The sequence below is a fragment of the Lolium perenne genome, chromosome 6 (assembly GCF_019359855.2).
Source record: "Lolium perenne isolate Kyuss_39 chromosome 6, Kyuss_2.0, whole genome shotgun sequence".
Lineage (NCBI taxonomy): Eukaryota > Viridiplantae > Streptophyta > Magnoliopsida > Poales > Poaceae > Lolium > Lolium perenne.
Genome location: NC_067249.2, coordinates 262,566,136 through 262,586,321, shown reverse-complemented (window position 1 = coordinate 262,586,321; position 20,186 = coordinate 262,566,136).

Genomic DNA, 20,186 nt, shown 5'->3' with positions numbered 1-20,186 from the left:
ATCTTTAGGTGCTCCTCATCATCGGCATAGCTATTTGGCTTCCGCTTGCACCATTTGATGGACACACAAACTCATCCTTGTTGCAGATAGTGTTTGAATCAAACAATGTAGTTATCAAACAATAAAACGAGAACCAACAGATAGCTCCCAAGCTACTTGTAGCTCATTTTTGAAAAAAAATCTAAAATGGCATTTAAAGGTTTCAAATAATTGGAACACAAATTCTAGATGTAGATATAATGAAATCAACTAGTGTGCCAAAAAAATCCAAATTTCATTATAACCTGGGCTCAACAAAAGTGACAAATGTGTGTATCTGGCTGCTATATATATGAATGGTACATATTTTCAAAACTTCAAAAAAAATCAGATTTTTTATTTTTGTGAATTTTGAATTGAGATTTTGTACGGTTTTAGAGTTCGACATTATGTACACCTAGAAATGTTGTTCTACTTAAATAAAACTACAAATATCAGTTTTGAATTTTTGAAGAAAAGGGTTACTATGGAGCTAGGCCTCCATTTGTGGTTTTCCAGTAACGAAACACCCTATCTAATATACTTTAGATAAAAAAATCTTGAAGACGCGTACCTATTCAAGCCAACTGCTGAACACCTGGAATACAACTACATCGGCCTATGGTAGGGCTCAGAAATTCTACTTTACAAAAGTCGTACACTGAGTACATTACTTTTTCTCGAATAGAAAAGGTATGCACACATTTACTAATTAACAAAGCATACTTGGTTGAACACCATGACAGACCGCGAATACAACTACATGGATGAAATCTGTACCTGCCCTGTTTTAATGATGCAACGTTTGAGGGACCCTCTCCCTGTTCAAAAATAAATTATTTCACTCATCTAACCCTTTTTTGTGGTGCCCCTCTCATGGGCGAGCCCGCCCCAGCCCGACCCAGCCATTCTCTTCTCTGTTTCTTCCTCCCTCAGCTCCAAGGCGGGCGGCTCTCCCCCCCCCCCCCCCCCCTCAAATCCCTACTCAAATATGTTGAATTTCGTCAGATCTCCCGTGGAGATCGTTCCCACTCCGTTCCTTGAGGTAATCTCCTCTGTTCCCCTTCTTTTCATCCATTGATTTTGTGTATTTGGTTGAATCTACATGTGAAACCCTAGATGTGGATTTGGTTGATTTGAGGGTGGATGTGGATTTGGTTGGATGTTAGGGTTGTTGAAGTTGGAGAAATGATAGTGTGCTAGTTTGTATGGGTAGATTATGTTGATTATGGTAACTAATGAACACATGTATATATGTGTTGTTCACATTATGCTAGGGGGATGGATAGAATTGTCCATGTTCATCATGTGGACAAGGATGCTTTCTTGAAGGGAAACATAGAGCCGGACCCGCAAGAGGTTGACTTGGTGTTTGACCTTAGCCCTAGCTTTGCGGAGGTGGCAGCACAAGTGAGGGTTGAGTTGAATTGGAATGAGCCAAATGATGGTGTTGAGCTAAGAGGGAAGACATAATGTGGGGTTTAGAATGCACACCCGTTGGAAGACAATGTGTATCAACTCCGAGCAACGTTGGTCCGTTTACAAGGAGAGGGTGGCCGGGTCATAAGACAAGGCTTTGGAGTTGTTTGCAACCAAGACGGTTGATGCTCATATTGAGCTTGACCTTAACCGGCGCTCCTCCCCCGTTCAAGCTAGGACTCCACCACCCGTGAGCCAAGAAGAAGGCACTCAATCTCCCACTGTCCAATCTCCCATTGCCCAACAACCTTTGTGGGAGGAGGAGTATGACGAGCATGACGATGATGATGATGGTTTTGAGATGAATGACAACAATGTCGGTGATTTGGATAAATATTGGACGCAAGAGGAGATGGACTACTCCATTCCTTATTCCCGATGCTATGCGTCGGACTCAGATGATGATGGACCCGATGAGGAACTCGATGAGGATGGCTTGACGGCTAAGGAAGCCGAAAGAGCCGAGATATTCAAGAAGGTAACTGGACGGGATATCCGGATACCATTGTTCCGTGATGTTAGTCTTGCGGATGGAGCCGTGGTTGATGGTTGGAAAAGTTTACTTCTTGGAGCTAGGCCAATTTCCAAGAGAGATGTGGATGGTAGGACGTCTATGATCTCTAAAGGGCTCATGTTTGATACCTTCTTGGAATTGAAGATATGGTTGAATGAGTTCTCAATTAAGCATCATCGTCCTTACATCGTTGTGCAGTCGGACTTGAAGAAGCGGTACACGCTAAAATGTGCAGATAAAAGGTGTCCATGGGTTGTCCGTGCAAGATCTTTCAAAAAAGGGCCCGCTTGGCACATAACAAGTTGTGTAGCCACTCACATGTGACGGGGGCCGAAGCTTGATGGCAAGGATGCGCAGCCGGACCACCGTCAACTCACATCTGTGTTCATTGCATACAAGCTCTCGGCGGAGATATCATCACTTCCAACCATGAGCATTAGGTCCGTGCAAGATACGGTGAAATCCCGGTTTGACTACGACGACAAGTATGGGAAGGCATGGAAGGGCAAACAAACCGCATTCAAGATGTTGTACGGTGATTGGGAGGAAGCATACAACTGAATCCCTAGGTTGTTGTTAGCGATGGCCGCTACTAACCCGGGCATGGTGCATGTGGTGGAGCCTTCTAGTACCAAAATGACATTGCGTGATGGTAAAAGAGTGAGGGTATTTTGATACAACTCCAACGTATCGATAATTTCTTATGTTCTATGTTTGTTTTATGACAATACCTACATGTTTTGTTCACACTTTATATCGTTTTGATGCATTTTCCGGAACTAACCTATTAACAAGATGCCGAAGTTCCAGTTCCTGTTTTCTGCTGTTTTTGGTTTCAGAAATCCTAGTAAGGAAATATTCTCGGAATTGGACGAAATCAACGCCCAGTATCTTATATTTCAAGGAAGCTTCCAGAGCACCGAAGAGGGGCCAGAGGAGAGGCCCAGGGCCACCACACATGGTGGCGGCGCGGCCCAGGGGGGGCGCCCCCTGTTGTGTGGCTGCCACGTAGCCCCTCCGACTCTGACTCTCCGCCTATAAAAGCCTTCCTGACCTAAAAACTTCGGAGGAATAAGCCACGGTACGAGAAACCTTCCCGAGCCGCCGCCATTGCGAAGCCAAGATCTGGGGGATAGAAGTCTCTGTTCCGGCACGCCGCTGGGATGGGGAATTGCCCCCGGAAGGCATCTCCATCGACACCACCGTCATCTTCATCACCGCTGCTGTCTCCCATGAGGAGGGAGTAGTTCTCCATCGAGGCTAAAAGCTGTACCGGTAGCTATGTGGTTAATCTCTCTTCCATGTACTTCAATACAATGATCTCATGAGCTGCCTTACATGATTGAGATTCATATGAGCTTTGTATCACTATTAATCTATATGCTACTCTAGTGATGTTATTAAAGTACTCTATTCCTCCTCCATGATGTAATGGTGACAGTGTGTGCATCATGTAGTACTTGGTGTAGTTTATGATTGTAATCTCTTGTAGATTATGGAGTTAACTATTACTATGATAGTATTGATGTGATCTATTCCCCCTTTCATAGTCTGTCGGTGACAGTGTGCATGCTATGTTAGTACTCGGTATAATTGCGTTGGTCTATCATGCACTCTAAGGTTATTTAAATATGAACATCGAATGTTGTGGAGCTTGTTAACTCCGGCATTGAGGTGCTCTTGTAGCCCTACACAATTAATGGTGTTTGTCATCCAACAAGAGAGTGTAGAGTGGTTTTATTATGTGATCAATGTTGAGAGTGTCCACTAGTGAAAGTATGATCCCTAGGCCTTGTTTCCAAACATCGAATCTCCGTTTATTTACTGTTCCACTGCATATTTACTCGCTGCCATATTTATTTCAGATTGCTATTACCACTCATATTCATTCATACCACTTGTATTTCACTATCTCTTCGGCGAACTAGTGCACCTATACATCTGACAAGTGTATTAGGTGTGTTGGGGACATGATACGTCTCCGACGTATCGATAATTTCTTATGTTCCATGCCACATTATTGATGTTATCTACATGTTTTATGCACACTTTATGTCATATTCGTGCATTTTCTGGAACTAACCTATTAACAAGATGCCGAAGTGCCAGTTGCTGTTTTCTGCTGTTTTTGGTTTCAGAAATCCTAGTAAGGAAATATTCTCGGAATTGGACAAAATCAAAGCCCAGGGGCCTATTTTTCCACGAAGCTTCCAGAAGTCCGAAGACGAAACGAAGAGGGGCCACGGGGTGGCCAAACCCTAGGGCGGCGCGGCCCCACCCCTGGCCGCGCCGGCCTGTGGTTTGGGCCCCCCGTGCCGCCTCTTGACCTGCCCTTCCGCCTACTTAAAGCCTCCGTCGCGAAACCCCCAGTACCGAGAGCCACGATACGGAAAACCTTCCAGAGACGCCGCCAACGCCGATCCCATCTCGGGGGATCCAGGAGATCGCCTCCGGCACCCTGCCGGAGAGGGGAATCATCTCCCGGAGGACTCTACGCCGCCATGGTCGCCTCCGGTGTGATGTGTGAGTAGTCTACCCCTGGACTATGGGTCCATAGCAGTAGCTAGATGGTTGTCTTCTCCCCATTGTGCTATCATTGTCGGATCTTGTGAGCTGCCTAACATGATCAAGATCATCTATCTGTAATTCTATATGTTGCGTTTGTTGGGATCCGATGAATAGAGAATACTTGTTATGTTGATTATCAAAGCTATGTCTATGTGTTGTTTATGATCTTGCATGCTCTCCGTTATTAGTAGATGCTCTGGCCAAGTTGATGCTAGTAACTCCAAGAGGGAGTATTTATGCTCGATAGTGGGTTCATGTCTCCGTGAATCTGGAGGGGTGACAAGAACCTCTAAGGTTATGGATGTGCTGTTGCCACTAGGGATAAAACATTGGTGCTATGTTCAAGGATGTAGTCACTAGTTACATTACGCGCAATACTTAATGCAATTGTCTGTTGTTAGCAACTTAATACTGGAGGGGGTTCGGATGATAACCTGAAGGTGGACTTTTTAGGCATAGATGCATGCTGGATGGCGGTCTATGTACTTTGTCGTAATGCCCAATTAAATCTCACTATACTCATCATGATATGTATGTGCATGGTCATGCCCTCTTTAATTGTCAATTGCCCAACTGTAATTTGTTCACCCAACATGCTGTTTATCTTATGGGAGAGACACCTCTAGTGAACTGTGGACCCCGGTCCAATTCTCTTTACTGAAATACAATCTACTGCAATACTTGTTCTACTGTTTTCTGCAAACAATCATCTTCCACACAATACGGTTAACCCTTTGTTACAGCAAGCCGGTGAGATTGACAACCTCACTGTTTCGTTGGGGCAAAGTACTTTGGTTGTGTTGTGCAGGTTCCACGTTGGCGCCGGAATCCCTGGTGTTGCGCCGCACTACATCCCGCCGCCATCAACCTTCAACGTGCTTCTTGGCTCCTCCTGGTTCGATAAACCTTGGTTTCCTTCTGAGGGAAAACTTGCTGCTGTGCGCATCATACCTTCCTCTTGGGGTTCCCAACGAACGTGTGAGTTACACGCCATCAAGCTCTTTTTCTGGCGCCGTTGCCGGGGAACTGAAGAAAAGCTACACCACAGAGAATTGCCTCCCACGGCAACAGCTCTTTTTCTGGCGCCGTTGCCTGGGAGATCAAGACACGCTGCAAGGGGAGTCTCCACTTCTCAATCTCTTTACTTTGTTTTTGTCTTGCTTAGTTTTATTTACTACTTTGTTTGCTGCACTAAATCAAAATACAAAAAAATTAGTTGCTAGCTTTACTTTATTTGCTATCTTGTTTGCTATATCAAAAACACAAAAAAATTAGTTACTTACATTTACTTTATCTAGTTTGCTTTATTTACTGTTGCTAAAATGGCCAACGCTGAAAATACTAAGTTGTGTGACTTCACAACCACAAATAATAATGATTTCTTATGCACACCTATTGCTCCACCTGCTACTACAGCAGAATTCTTTGAAATTAAACCTGCTTTACTGAATCTTGTTATGCGAGAGCAATTTTCTGGTGTTAGTTCTGATGATGCTGCTGCCCATCTTAATAATTTTGTTGAATTATGTGAAATGCAAAAGTATAAAGATGTAGATGGTGACATTATAAAATTAAAATTGTTCCCTTTCTCATTAAGAGGAAGAGCTAAAGATTGGTTGCTATCTCTGCCTAAGAATAGTATTGATTCATGGACTAAATGCAAGGATGCTTTTATTGGTAGATATTATCCCCCTGCTAAAATTATATCTTTGAGGAGTAGCATAATGAATTTTAAACAATTAGATACTGAACATGTTGCACAAGCATAGGAAAGAATGAAATCTCTGGTTAAAAATTGCCCAACCCATGGACTGACTACTTGGATGATCATCCAAACCTTTTATGCAGGACTGAATTTTTCTTCGCGGAACCTATTGGATTCAGCTGCTGGAGGTACCTTTATGTCCATCACTCTTGGTGAAGCAACAAAGCTTCTTGATAATATGATGATCAACTACTCTGAATGGCACACGGAAAGAGCTCCACAAGGTAAGAAGGTAAATTCTGTCGAAGAAACCTCTTCCTTGAGTGATAAGATTGATGCTATTATGTCTATGCTTGTGAATGATAGGACTAATATTGATCCTAATAATGTTCCATTAGCTTCATTGGTTGCACAAGAAGAACATGTTGATGTAAACTTCATTAAAAATAATAATTTCAACAACAATGCTTACCGGAACAATTCTAGTAACAACTATAGGCCATATCCTTATAATAATGGCAACGGCTATGGTAATTCTTATAGGAATTCTTACAATAATAATAGGAACACACCCCCTGGACTTGAAGCCATGCTTAAAGAATTTATTAGTACACAAACTGCTTTTAACAAATCTGTTGAAGAAAAGCTTGGGAAAATTGATATACTTGCTTCTAAAGTCGATAGTCTTGCTGCTGATGTTGATCTTTTGAAATCAAAAGTTTTGCCTAATGAGAATCATCATAATAAAATTGTTACTACAGCAAATGCCATTCAAGTTAGAATTAATGAGAATATAAGATTAATGGTTGAACTGCGTGCTAGGTGGGATAGAGAAGAAAATGAAAAACTAGCTAAAGAGAAGAATGTAGCTAAAGTTTGGACTATTACCACCCCTAGTAATACTAATGCTACACATGTTGCTGCACCTCCTACTAATACTAATAAAAGAATTGGTGTTAGCAATGTTTCCACTTCTAATGCAAAGCGCGAAAAACTGCCTGAAACTGCTAAAACTGCTGAAATTGCCCGTGATAAAGCTGCTGAAATTTTTTCCAACATTGGGGATGATGATCCCATTGCTTTAGATTATAATGGTTTGAATTTTGATGATTGCCATATCTCTGAAGTTACAAAGTTCTTGCAAAAACTTGCTAAAAGTCCTAATGCTAGTGCTATAAATTTGGCTTTCACGCATCATATTACAAATGCTCTCATAAAAGCTAGAGAAGAGAAACTAGAGCGCGAAGCCTCTATTCCTAAAAAGCTAGAGGATGGTTGGGAGCCCATCATTAAGATGAAGGTTAAAGATTTTGATTGTAATGCTTTATGTGATCTTGGTGCAAGTATTTCTGTTATGCCTAAGAAAATTTATAATATGCTTGACTTGCCACCGCTGAAAAATTGTTATTTGGATGTTAATCTTGCTGATCATTCTACAAAGAAACCTTTGGGTAAAGTTGATAATGTTCGCATTACCGTTAACAATAACCTTGTCCCCGTTGATTTTGTTGTCTTGGATATTGAATGCAATGCATCTTGTCCCATTATATTGGGAAGACCTTTTCTTCGAACTGTTGGTGCTATCATTGATATGAAGGAAGGTAATATAAAATACCAATTTCCTCTCAAGAAAGGTATGGAACACTTCCCTAGAAAGAGAATGAAGTTACCTTTTGATTCTATTATGAGAACAAATTATGATGTTGACACTTCGTCTCTTGATAATACTTGATACACACTTTCCGCGCCTAGCTGAAAGGCGTTAAAGAAAAGCGCTTATGGGAGACAACCCATGTTTTTACCTACAGTACTTTGTTTTTATTTTGTGTCTTGGAAGTTGTTTACTACTGTAGCAACCTCTCCTTATCTTAGTTTTGTGTTTTGTTGTGCCAAGTTAAGCCGTTGATAGAAAAGTAAGTACTAGATTTGGATTACTGCGCAGTTCCAGATTTCTTTGCTGTCACGAATCTGGGTCCACCTCCCTGTAGGTAGCTCAGAAAATTAAGCCAATTTACGTCCATGATCCTCAGATATGTACGCAACTTTCATTCAATTTGAGAATTTTCATTTGAGCAAGTATGGTGCCATTTTAAAATTCGTCAATACGAACTGTTCTGTTTTGACAGATTCTGCCTTTTATTTCGCATTGCCTCTTTTGCTATGTCGGATGAATTTCTTTGATCCACTAATGTCCAGTAGCATTATGCAATGTCCAGAAATGTTAAGAATGATTGTGTCACCTCTGAATATGTTAATTTTTATTGTGCACTAACCCTCTAATGAGTTGTTTCGAGTTTGGTGTGGAGGAAGTTTTCAAGGATCAAGAGAGGAGTATGATGCAACATGATCAAGGAGAGTGAAAGCTCTAAGCTTGGGGATGCCCCGGTGGTTCACCCCTGCATATATCAAGAAGACTCAAGCGTCTAAGCTTGGGGATGCCCAAGGCATCCCCTTCTTCATCGACAACATTATCAGGTTCCTCCCCTGAAACTATATTTTTATTCCATCACATCTTATGTGCTTTTTCTTGGAGCGTCGGTTTGTTTTTGTTTTTTGTTTTGTTTGAATAAAATGGATCCTAGCATTCACTTTATGGGAGAGAGACACGCTCCGCTGTAGCATATGGACAAGTATGTCCTTGGTTTCTACTCATAGTATTCATGGCGAAGTTTCTTCTTCGTTAAATTGTTATATGGTTGGAATTGGAAAATGATACATGTAGTAATTGCTATTAATGTCTTGGGTAATGTGATACTTGGCAATTGTTGTGCCCTAGTTGTGCTCATGATTAAGCTCTTGCATCATATGCTTTGCACCCATTAATGAAGAAATACATAGAGCATGCTAAAATTTGGTTTGCATATTTGGTTTCTCTAAAGTCTAGATAATTTCTAGTATTGAGTTTGAACAACAAGGAAGATGGTGTAGAGTCTTATAATGTTTTCAATATGTCTTTTATGTGAGTTTTGCTGCACCGGTTCATCCTTGTGTTTGTTTCAAATAAGCCTTGCTAGCCTAAACCTTGTATCGAGAGGGAATACTTCTCATGCATCCAAAATACTTGAGCCAACCACTATGCCATTTGTGTCCACCATACCTACCTACTACATGGTATTTTCCGCCATTCCAAAGTAAATTGCTTGAGTGCTACCTTTAAAATTCCATCATTCACCTTTGCAATATATAGCTCATGGGACAAATAGCTTAAAAACTATTGTGGTATTGAATATGTAATTATGCACTTTATCTCTTATTAAGTTGCTTGTTGTGCGATAACCATGTTCACTGGGGACGCCATCAACTACTCTTTGTTGAATTTCATGTGAGTTGCTATGCATGTCCGTCTTGTCTGAAGTAAGAGAGATCTACCACCTTATGGTTAAGCATGCATATTGTTAGAGAAGAACATTGGGCCGCTAACTAAAGCCATGATCCAAGGTGGAAGTTTCAGTTTTGGACATATATCCTCAAATCTAAATGAGAAAATTATTAATTGTTGCTACATGCTTATGCATAAAAGAGGAGTCCATTATCTGTTGTCTATGTTGTCCCGGTATGGATGTCTAAGTTGAAGAATAATCAATAGCGAGAAATCCAATGCGAGCTTTCTCCTTAGACCTTTGTACAGGCGGCATAGAGGTACCCCTTTGTGACACTTGGTAAAAACATGTGCATTGTGATGATCCGGTAGTCCAAGCTAATTAGGACAAGGTGCGGGCACTATTAGTATACTATGCATGAGGCTTGCAACTTATAAGATATAATTTACATGATGCATATGCTTTATTACTACCGTTGACAAAATTGTTTCATGTTTTCAAAATCAAAGCTCTAGCACAAATATAGCAATCGATGCTTTTCCTCTATGGAGGACAATTCTTTTACTTTCAATGTTGAGTCAGTTCACCTATTTCTCTCCACCTCAAGAAGCAAACACTTGTGTGAACTGTGCATTGATTCCTACATATTTGCCTATTGCACTTATTATATTACTCTATGTTGACAATATCCATGAGATATACATGTTACAAGTTGAAAGCAACCGCTGAAACTTAATCTTCTTTTGTGTTGCTTCAATGCTTTTACTTTGAATTATTGCTTTATGAGTTAACTCTTATGCAAGACTTTATTGATGCTTGTCTTGAAGTGCTATTCATGAAAAGTCTTTGCTTTATGATTCACTTGTTTACTCATGTCATATACATTGTTTTGATCGCTGCATTCACTACATATGCTTTACAAATAGTATGATCAAGATTATGATGGCATGTCACTCCAGAAATTATCTGTGTTATCGTTTTACCTGCTCGGGACGAGCAGAACTAAGCTTGGGGATGCTGATACGTCTCCGACGTATCGATAATTTCTTATGTTCCATGCCACATTATTGATGTTATCTACATGTTTTATGCACACTTTATGTCATATTCGTGCATTTTCTAGAACTAACCTATTAACAAGATGCCGAAGTGCCGATTCTTTGTTTTCTGCTGTTTTTGGTTTCAGAAATCCTAGTAAGGAAATATTCTCGGAATTGGACAAAATCAAAGCCCAGGGGCCTATTTTTCCACGAAGCTTCCAGAAGTCCGAAGACGAAACGAAGAGGGGCCACGGGGTGGCCAAACCCTAGGGCGGCGCGGCCCCACCCCTGGCCACGCCGGCCTGTGGTTTGGGCCCCCCGTGCCGCCTCTTGACCTGCCCTTCCGCCTACTTAAAGCCTCCATCGTGAAACCCCCAGTACCGAGAGCCACGATACGGAAAACCTTCCAGAGACGCCGCCAACGCCGATCCCATCTCGGGGGATCCAGGAGATCGCCTCCGGCACCCTGCCGGAGAGGGGAATCATCTCCCGGAGGACTCTACGCCGCCATGGTCGCCTCCGGTGTGATGTGTGAGTAGTCTACCCCTGGACTATGGGTCCATAGCAGTAGCTAGATGGTTGTGTTCTCCCCATTGTGCTATCATTGTCGGATCTTGTGAGCTGCCTAACATGATCAAGATCATCTATCTGTAATTCTATATGTTGCGTTTGTTGGGATCCGATGAATAGAGAATACTTGTTATGTTGATTATCAAAGCTATGTCTATGTGTTGTTTATGATCTTGCATGCTCTCCGTTATTAGTAGATGCTCTGGCCAAGTTGATGCTAGTAACTCCAAGAGGGAGTATTTATGCTCGATAGTGGGTTCATGTCTCCGTGAATCTGGAGGGGTGACAAGAACCTCTAAGGTTATGGATGTGTTGTTGCCACTAGGGATAAAACATTGGTGCTATGTTCAAGGATGTAGTCACTAGTTACATTACGCGCAATACTTAATGCAATTGTCTGTTGTTAGCAACTTAATACTGGAGGGGGTTCGGATGATAACCTGAAGGTGGACTTTTTAGGCACAGATGCATGCTGGATGGCGGTCTATGTACTTTGTCGTAATGCCCAATTAAATCTCACTATACTCATCATGATATGTATGTGCATGGTCATGCCCTCTTTATTTGTCAATTGCCCAACTGTAATTTGTTCACCCAACATGCTGTTTATCTTATGGGAGAGACACCTCTAGTGAACTGTGGACCCCGGTCCAATTCTCTTTACTGAAATACAATCTACTGCAATACTTGTTTTACTGTTTTCTGCAAACAATCATCTTCCACACAATATGGTTAACCCTTTGTTACAGCAAGCCGGTGAGATTGACAACCTCACTGTTTCGTTGGGGCAAAGTACTTTGGTTGTGTTGTGCAGGTTCCACGTTGGCGCCGGAATCCCTGGTGTTGCGCCGCACTACATCCCGCCGCCATCAACCTTCAACGTGCTTCTTGGCTCCTCCTGGTTCGATAAACCTTGGTTTCTTTCTGAGGGAAAACTTGCTGCTGTGCGCATCATACCTTCCTCTTGGGGTTCCCAACGAACGTGTGAGTTACACGCCATCAGGACACAAGAGACTTCTTATATCGTGATTGCAGGGTTGCTTGAGAGGGATATCTTTGACCACTTCCTCCCTGAGTTCGATAAAACCTTGGGTGATCCACTTAAGGGAAAACTTGCTGCTGTTCTACAAACCTCTGCTCTTGGAGGCCCAACACTGTCTACAGGAAAAGAAGCCAACAGTAGACAGCAAGCTATTTTCTGGCGCCGTTGCCGGGGAAGAAAGGTAAAAGGCACTCACACTCTGGTCCCAGGCAACTAAGCTATTTTCTGGCGCCGTTGTAAGTGCTCGAAGCTATTTCCTTTAGATCCTGCAATTGCATCTTTTTGTTTCTTGTTTTTCACTAGTTAGGCATAATGGAACGCAACTATGAGCTTTTTAATCTATTTCCTGAGTTAAGACATGGATTGTTTGATGCGAATTTAAAAAACCTATGGAACCTTATTTGCATGCTAGTAGCAATGATATTAGTATGAACGCTTTGAACACCATTGTTGCTAATGATATGGAAAATTCTAAGCTTGGGGAAGCTGGTTTTGATGAGCATGATATTTTTAGTCCCCCAAGCATTGAGGAGAAAATTTTCTTTGATGATACTTTGCCTCCTATTTATGATGATTATAATGATAGTGGTCTTTTGGTGCCGCCTACTATGGAGAGTAAATTTTATTATGATTATACTATGCCTCTTACACTTGATGAGAATAATAGTGATAGCTACTTTGTTGAATTTGCTCCTACTACAATTAATAAGAATGACTACGCTTATGTTGGGAGTAGTAATAATTTTATGCATGTAGCTCATGATAAGAATGTTTCATGTGATGATTATATTGTTGAATTTTTTCATGATACCACTGAAAGTTATTATGAGAGAGGAAAATATGGTTGTAGAAATTTTCATGTTACTAAAACACCTCTCTATATGCTGAAATTTTTGAAGTTGCACTTGTGTTGCTTTTCTATGCTTATTGCATTATGCCTACATGACTTGTTCATTTAGAAGATTCCTTTTCATAGGAAGTGGGTTAGGCTTAAATGTGTTTTGAATTTGCTTCTTGATGCTCTCTTTTGCTTCAACTCTTATTTCTTGGGAGTGCATCATTAAAATTGCTGAGCCCATCTTAATGACTATAAAGAAAGCACTTTTTGGGAGATAACCCATGTTTTTATTTTGCTACTGTTTTGTTGTGTCTTGGAAGTTGTTACTACTGTAGCAACCTCTCCTTATCTTACTTTATTGCATTGTTTCGCCAAGTAAAGTCTTTGATAGTAGGGTTGATACTAGATTTGGATTACTGCGCAGAAACAGATTTCTTGCTGTCACGAATTTGGGCAGGGTTCTCTGTAGGTAACTCAGAAAAATCTGCCAATTTACGTGCGTGATCCTCAGATATGTATGCAACTTTCATTCAATTTGAGCATTTTCATCTGAGCAAGTTAAGTGCCTCTAAAAAATTCGTCTTTACGGATTGTTCTGTTTTGATAGATTCTGCCTTTTATTTCGCATTGCCTCTTTTGCTGTGTTGGATGGATTTCTTTGTTCCATTGACTTTCAGTAGCTTTGGGAAATATCCAGAAGTGTTAAGAAAGATTGTGTCACCTCTGAACATGTGAATTTTTGATTATGCACTAACCCTCTAATGAGTTTGTTTTGAGTTTGGTGTGGAGGAAGTTTTCAAGGGTCAAGAGAGGAGGATGATATATGATTAAGAAGAGTGAAAAAAGTCTAAGCTTGGGGATGCCCCCGTGGTTCATCCCTGCATATTTCGAGAAGACTCAAGCGTCTAAGCTTGGGGATGCCCAAGGCATCCCCTTCTTCATCAACAATTTATCAGGTTTCTTCTATTGAAACTATATTTTTATTCCGTCACATCTTATGTACTTTACTTGGAGCGTCTGTTTGTTTTTATTTTGTTTGAATAAATTCATGCTTGTGTGGGAGAGAGACATGCTCCGCTTGTTCATATGAACACTAGTGTTCTTAGCTTTACTTTTAATGTTCATGGCGAAGGTTGGAAACAGAAAATGTTGCATGTGGTAGTGGTATAATGAAAGACTTGCATAATCTTGTAGATCATTGAGCTTTGATAACTTGATTCTTTGCAAACGTTTTGAGGTATTTAGATGGTAAGGCTTGCTGGATAAATAAGTTAAAATTAGTAGTGGATTGTTGTCTTTAAACTTGTGCCGTACTACAAACTCTATTTAAATAGTTGAAGGTGTAGTTGGGCTTGATAGCTTTCCATGTCTAAGAGTTCATCGTAATAACTAAGTTGTGCTGAAGGTCGAGGGAGCTAGCGGGGTACTTGTGCCACCGTGAACGGCCCTCCTTGGAGTAAATTTTAATCATGCTCTTAATGATGAACCTGCTAGTTGTTTGCAATAAGCTTGTGAGTTCTTTTTGACTAATGTTAAGCTACGGTTTTTGGCACTTTCACCATCCAAATTTGCTAGCCTCTTCGGTATTGTGCATTGCCTTTTGCTCACATTGAGAATTGTGCATACTTCGCCGGTACATCCAAACCCGTGGGAGGACTTTCTCTTGTTCTCCTACACATAAGCCCATACATCTCCTCAAAACAGCCACCATACCTACCTACCACAGCATTTCCATAGCTGTTCTGAGATATATTGCCATGCAACTTCCATTTTACATTACATGTTGTCATTTATTATTTATATATTGCTTTGCATGATTCTATACAACTGATGTGTGGTTTACCCATGTTACGCTAGATCATTGCACATCCTGCTACACTGGCAGAGGCATACAGTTTCATACATCATGTTTTATTCATTATGAGTTATTTGTACCTAAAAGTGTGTTGTCACATTAGGATGTTGCCCCTAAAAGTGAAAAGAGCCATGGAGGCCATCAAAAAGAGAAAAAGGAAAAAAAGAAAAAAATAGAAAAGAAAAAGAAAAAGAAAGAAAAAAAGGAATAAAGAAAAAGGGGGCAACATTACTATCTTTTATCCACACTTGTGCTCGTGTTTTAGCACCTTCATATTCATAGTCATCATTTGTGCTCATGTTTAGCACCTACACTCCATATGAGAGAGTTTTCATGTTTTACTAGTATAACTATGTGGGGAATTTACACTATAGAACTTGGGTTGTATATTCCAATGATGAGCTTCCTCAAAAGTGCTCTAGGTCTTTGTGAGCAACCAAGTTGGATGCACCCCCACTAGTTCCATTGGAGAGCTTTCATACACATATAGCTCTATGTGCATCCGTTGCATGGCAATCACTACTCCTTGCATAGCTTCGATCATAAGACTTCCTCTTGTCTAATGATCACTTATAGCTTTGTAAGACTTTCTTCCATTTGGCCTTCCAAACCCCCATTAACGTTCTTTATGCCATAACATCCTGGTGCTAATACAAAATGCTTGCGCTCACCGGTTGAGTAGACTTCGAAACAGTTGATTCATGACGTTCATGTTTATGTTTACTTGACTGAATCCTTCTTATGTTGTGAAAATTTACTTGATTCTTGGAATGAAGGATAGAACTTCTACGCTGGATACTTAACACATCTTTAATGAACTTTGTACAGTTTCATGTCTTTAAAGCAATAGTTCATGAAAACTTCTAGCTTGTCTAACTCTTGCATTATCATCTCTTATATCAATATAGACATTTGCTTTGAATGATTTGATCTCAGTTCACATGCTTTACATTATTATTGGATCAAGATTATGTTGGTAGCATGTCACTACAGAAATTATCTTTGTTATCGTTTACCTACTCAGGGACGAGTAGGAACTAAGCTTGGGGATGCTGATACGTCTCCAACGTATCGATAATTTCTTATGTTCCATGTTTGTTTTATGACAATACCTACATGTTTTGTTCACACTTTATATCGTTTTGATGCATTTTCCGGAACTAACCTATTAACAAGATGCCGAAGTGCTAGTTCCTGTTTTCTGCTGTTTTTGGTTTCAGAAATCCTAGTAAGGAAATATTCTCGGAATTGGACAAAATCAACGCCCAGTATCTTATATTTCAAGGAAGCTTCCAGAGCATCGAAGAGGGGCTAGAGGAGAGGCCCAGGGCCACCACACATGGTGGCGGCGCGGCCCAGGGGGGCGCCCCCCTGTTGTGTGGCTGCCCCGTAGCCCCTCCGACTCTGACTCTCCGCCAATAAAAGCCTTCCTGACCTAAAAACTTCGGAGGAATAAGCCACGGTACGAGAAACCTTCCAGAGCCACCGCCATCGCGAAGCCAAGATCTGGGGGACAGAAGTCTCTATTCCGGCACGCCGTCGGGACGGGGAATTGCCCCGGAAGGCATCTCCATCGACACCACCGCCATCTTCATCACCGCTATTGTCTCCCATAAGGAGGGAGTAGTTCTCCATCGAGGCTAAGGGATGTACCGGTAGCTATGTGGTTAATCTCTCTTCCATGTACTTCAATACAATGATCTCATGAGCTGCCTTACATGATTGAGATTCATATGAGCTTTGTATCACTATTAATCTATGTGCTACTCTAGTGATGTTATTATAGTACTCTATTCCTCCTCCATGATGTAATGGTGACAGTGTGTGCATCATGTAGTACTTGGCGTAGTTTATGATTGTAATCTCTTGTAGATTATGGAGTTAACTATTACTATGATAGTATTGATGTGATCTATTCCCCCTTTCATAGTCTGTCGGTGACAGTGTGCATGCTATGTTAGTACTCGGTATAATTGTGTTGGTCTATCATGCACTCTAAGGTTATTTAAATATGAATATCGAATGTTGTGGAGCTTGTTAACTCCGGCATTGAGGTGCTCTTGTAGCCCTACACAATTAATGGTGTTTGTCATCCAACAAGAGAGTGTAGAGTGGTTTTATTATGTGATCAATGTTGAGAGTGTCCACTAGTGAAAGTATGATCCCTAGGCCTTGTTTCCAAACATCGAATCTCCGTTTATTTACTGTTCCACTGCATGTTTACTCGCTGTCATATTTATTTCAGATTGCTATTACCACTCATATTCATTCATACCACTTGTATTTCACTATCTCTTCGCCGAACTAGTGCACCTATACATCTGACAAATGTATTAGGTGTGTTGGGAACACAAGAGACTTCTTGTATCGTGATTGCAGGGTTGCTTGAGAGGGATATCTTTGACCTCTTCCTCCCTAAGTTCGATAAAACCTTGGGTGATCCACTTAAGGGAAAACTTGCTGCTGTTCTACAAACCTCTGCTCTTGGAGGCCCAACACTGTCTACAGGAAAAGAAGCCAATGGTAGACAGCATATTTCACCGTGCATTTTGGTCATTTGAGCAATGCACGAGGGCATTCGAACATTGTAGGCCAGTCATCGCCGTCGATGGTACCTTCTTGACCGGGCAGTACTGAAAGGACACAGATGTCGCCTAGAGGGGGGCGAATAGGCGGTTTAAAACTTTTACGAGATGGGCTTAACAAATGCGGAATAAAACTAGCGTTTACTTTGTCAAGCCCAAAGCCTATATACTATGGTTCACCTATGTGCACCAACAACTTATTCTAAGCAAAGGTTCACCTATGTGCACCAACAACTTATGCTAAGCAATACAAGCAAGTATGTGATAGCAAGATATATATATAACTTCAAGCACGATGGCTATCACAAGGTAAAGTGCATAAGTAAAGAGCTCGGGTATAGAGATAATCGAGGCATGCGGGAGACGAAGTTTTATCCTGAAGTTCACACTCTTGCGAGTGCTAATCTCCGTTGGAGAGGTGCGGTGGCTTAGTGCTCCCGAACGCCACAAGAGGCTCACCTTGAGGTGTGGTTGCTCGATGCACACCAACGCCACAAAGGCCTCACCCCAAGATGCGGTACTCACACCATACACCGAACGCCACGAAGGCGCCTCACCTAAATCTCCGGTGACCCTCGCCACAAAGGCCTAGGTCACGGTTCCACTAAGGGATTTCCTTCGAGGCGGAAACCGGGCCTTACACAAAGATTGGGGCACACATCCACAACTTAATTGGAGGCTCCCAACAAATCGCCACAAAGGCCTAGAATCCGTCTAGGGTCCCAAGAACCCAAGAGTAACAACCTTCTTGCTTTCACCACCACGAATCACCGTGGAGAACTCAAACCGATGCACCAAATGCAATGGCAAGAACACCACAAAGATGCTCAAGTCCTTCTCTCTCAAATTCCAACAAAGCTACAAAAGCTATTGGGGGAATAAGAGAGGAAGAACAAAGGAATTAACAAAGAACACCAAGATCAAGATCTAGAGAGTTCCACTCACAAAGAGATGGATTTGATTGGTAGAAATGTAGATCTAGATCTCCTCTCTCTTTTCCCTCAAATGGGGGCAAGAATCATGGAGGGATTGAGAGATAGTGCAAGCTTCTCTAGTTCAACAATGGAGGAGAGAGAGAGTGAGAGAAGCCACAACCCAAGGAGGAAGAAGGGGGGTATTTATACCCCCCAAGAAAATCGAGCCGTTGGGCAAAACCAGGGCCGGATAATCCGGCCTAAGTAAGGACCGGATTATCCGGGGGGGCGGATTATCCGGCCTCAGGGACAAAACCTGGTAAAAATCCGGCCAAAAGTCCGGCCCCTGTCCAGAGCTGCTTTTCTTCTGGTCCTTAGCCGATTTCGAGGGGGCCGGATATTTCCGAAATATCCGGCCCGGATAATCCGGCCCGGAAAATCCGGCCTGGCAAACTGCAGAAACACCAAAACTAAAACGGGCATAACTTTAGCATCCGAACTCCGATTTTGATGATCTTGGGCTTGTTTTGAAGCTAGGAACAAGCTCTACAAGATCATGCAGGAAACCATCATAGTCCAACAAGGGAGGATAGAAACAAATGATGAAAGGTTTGACCTATCTAAAAAAGACATACCGGTAAAACCTCCATTCTCGAAAATGCAACAAGTTGCCCGTGCAAAAACCATTCTTTATGAACTAGAGCTTGTCATGAGAATAAGAACAAGCTCTGAATCATCACATGGATAAGATCCAAATAACAACCAAGAAAGATGATGAATCAAACTCGAAAACGCAACAAGTGATCTATGCGAAATCTGTTTTCGATGAACTAGAACTTGACATGAGAATAAGCACAAGCTCTAAAACATCACATGGATAAGGTCCAAATAACAACCAAGAAAGATGATGCAAGGATGCAAAGGTTTGAGCTCTCTCCGAACGATACGATCGAGTTACTCACTCGAGAGCCCTCTTGATATATAGTACGGCAACTAAACTATAAACCGGTCTCCAACTACACTATGAGACCGGTGAGAAAGAAACCCTATCAAGAGCAAACCTTATACTTGCGCATTCCACTTGAGCTCGATGACGACGATCTTGACCTCAACAAGATGGAACGCCTTTCTTGCTTGTGCTTGCTTGACGAAGTCTTGTGGATTGCTCCCCCATAATCCACCATGGGAGAGCTTCTTCTTCGGCGCATCTTCACATATCCATGATCACCATATGGATGGCAAGACTCAAGCAAAGGATCTCTTCGAGATGGCTCATCTTGAACTTGCACTTTATTTCTCCATGGCAAGCTTCAAGCTTATGAACTCTTCGAGTTGGCTCATCTTGAACTTGCACTTCATTCTTCATTCTTCATCATATTGATGTATCGAAGTAACTTGAGGGCTCACTTCATCTTCATCTTCAAGACATACTTGATATCCTTCATCAAATTCTTCTTATTGCAACCTTGAAGCCAACATATGGTTCAAGAATTGCCTATGGACAACTCCTACAAATATAACTCAATGCAAACATTAGTCCATAGGGATTGTCATTAATTACCAAAACCACACATGGGGGCTCCATGCACTTTCAATCTCCCCCATTTTGGTAATTGATGACAATCTCTTTGAGAGGGTTTATATAAGGAATTGAAGTAGCAAGCAAGTTGAATATATAGAGCAAACTCCCCCATAATATATGCGTGTGTGAATGATCTTGACTTTCATTGCCACTACA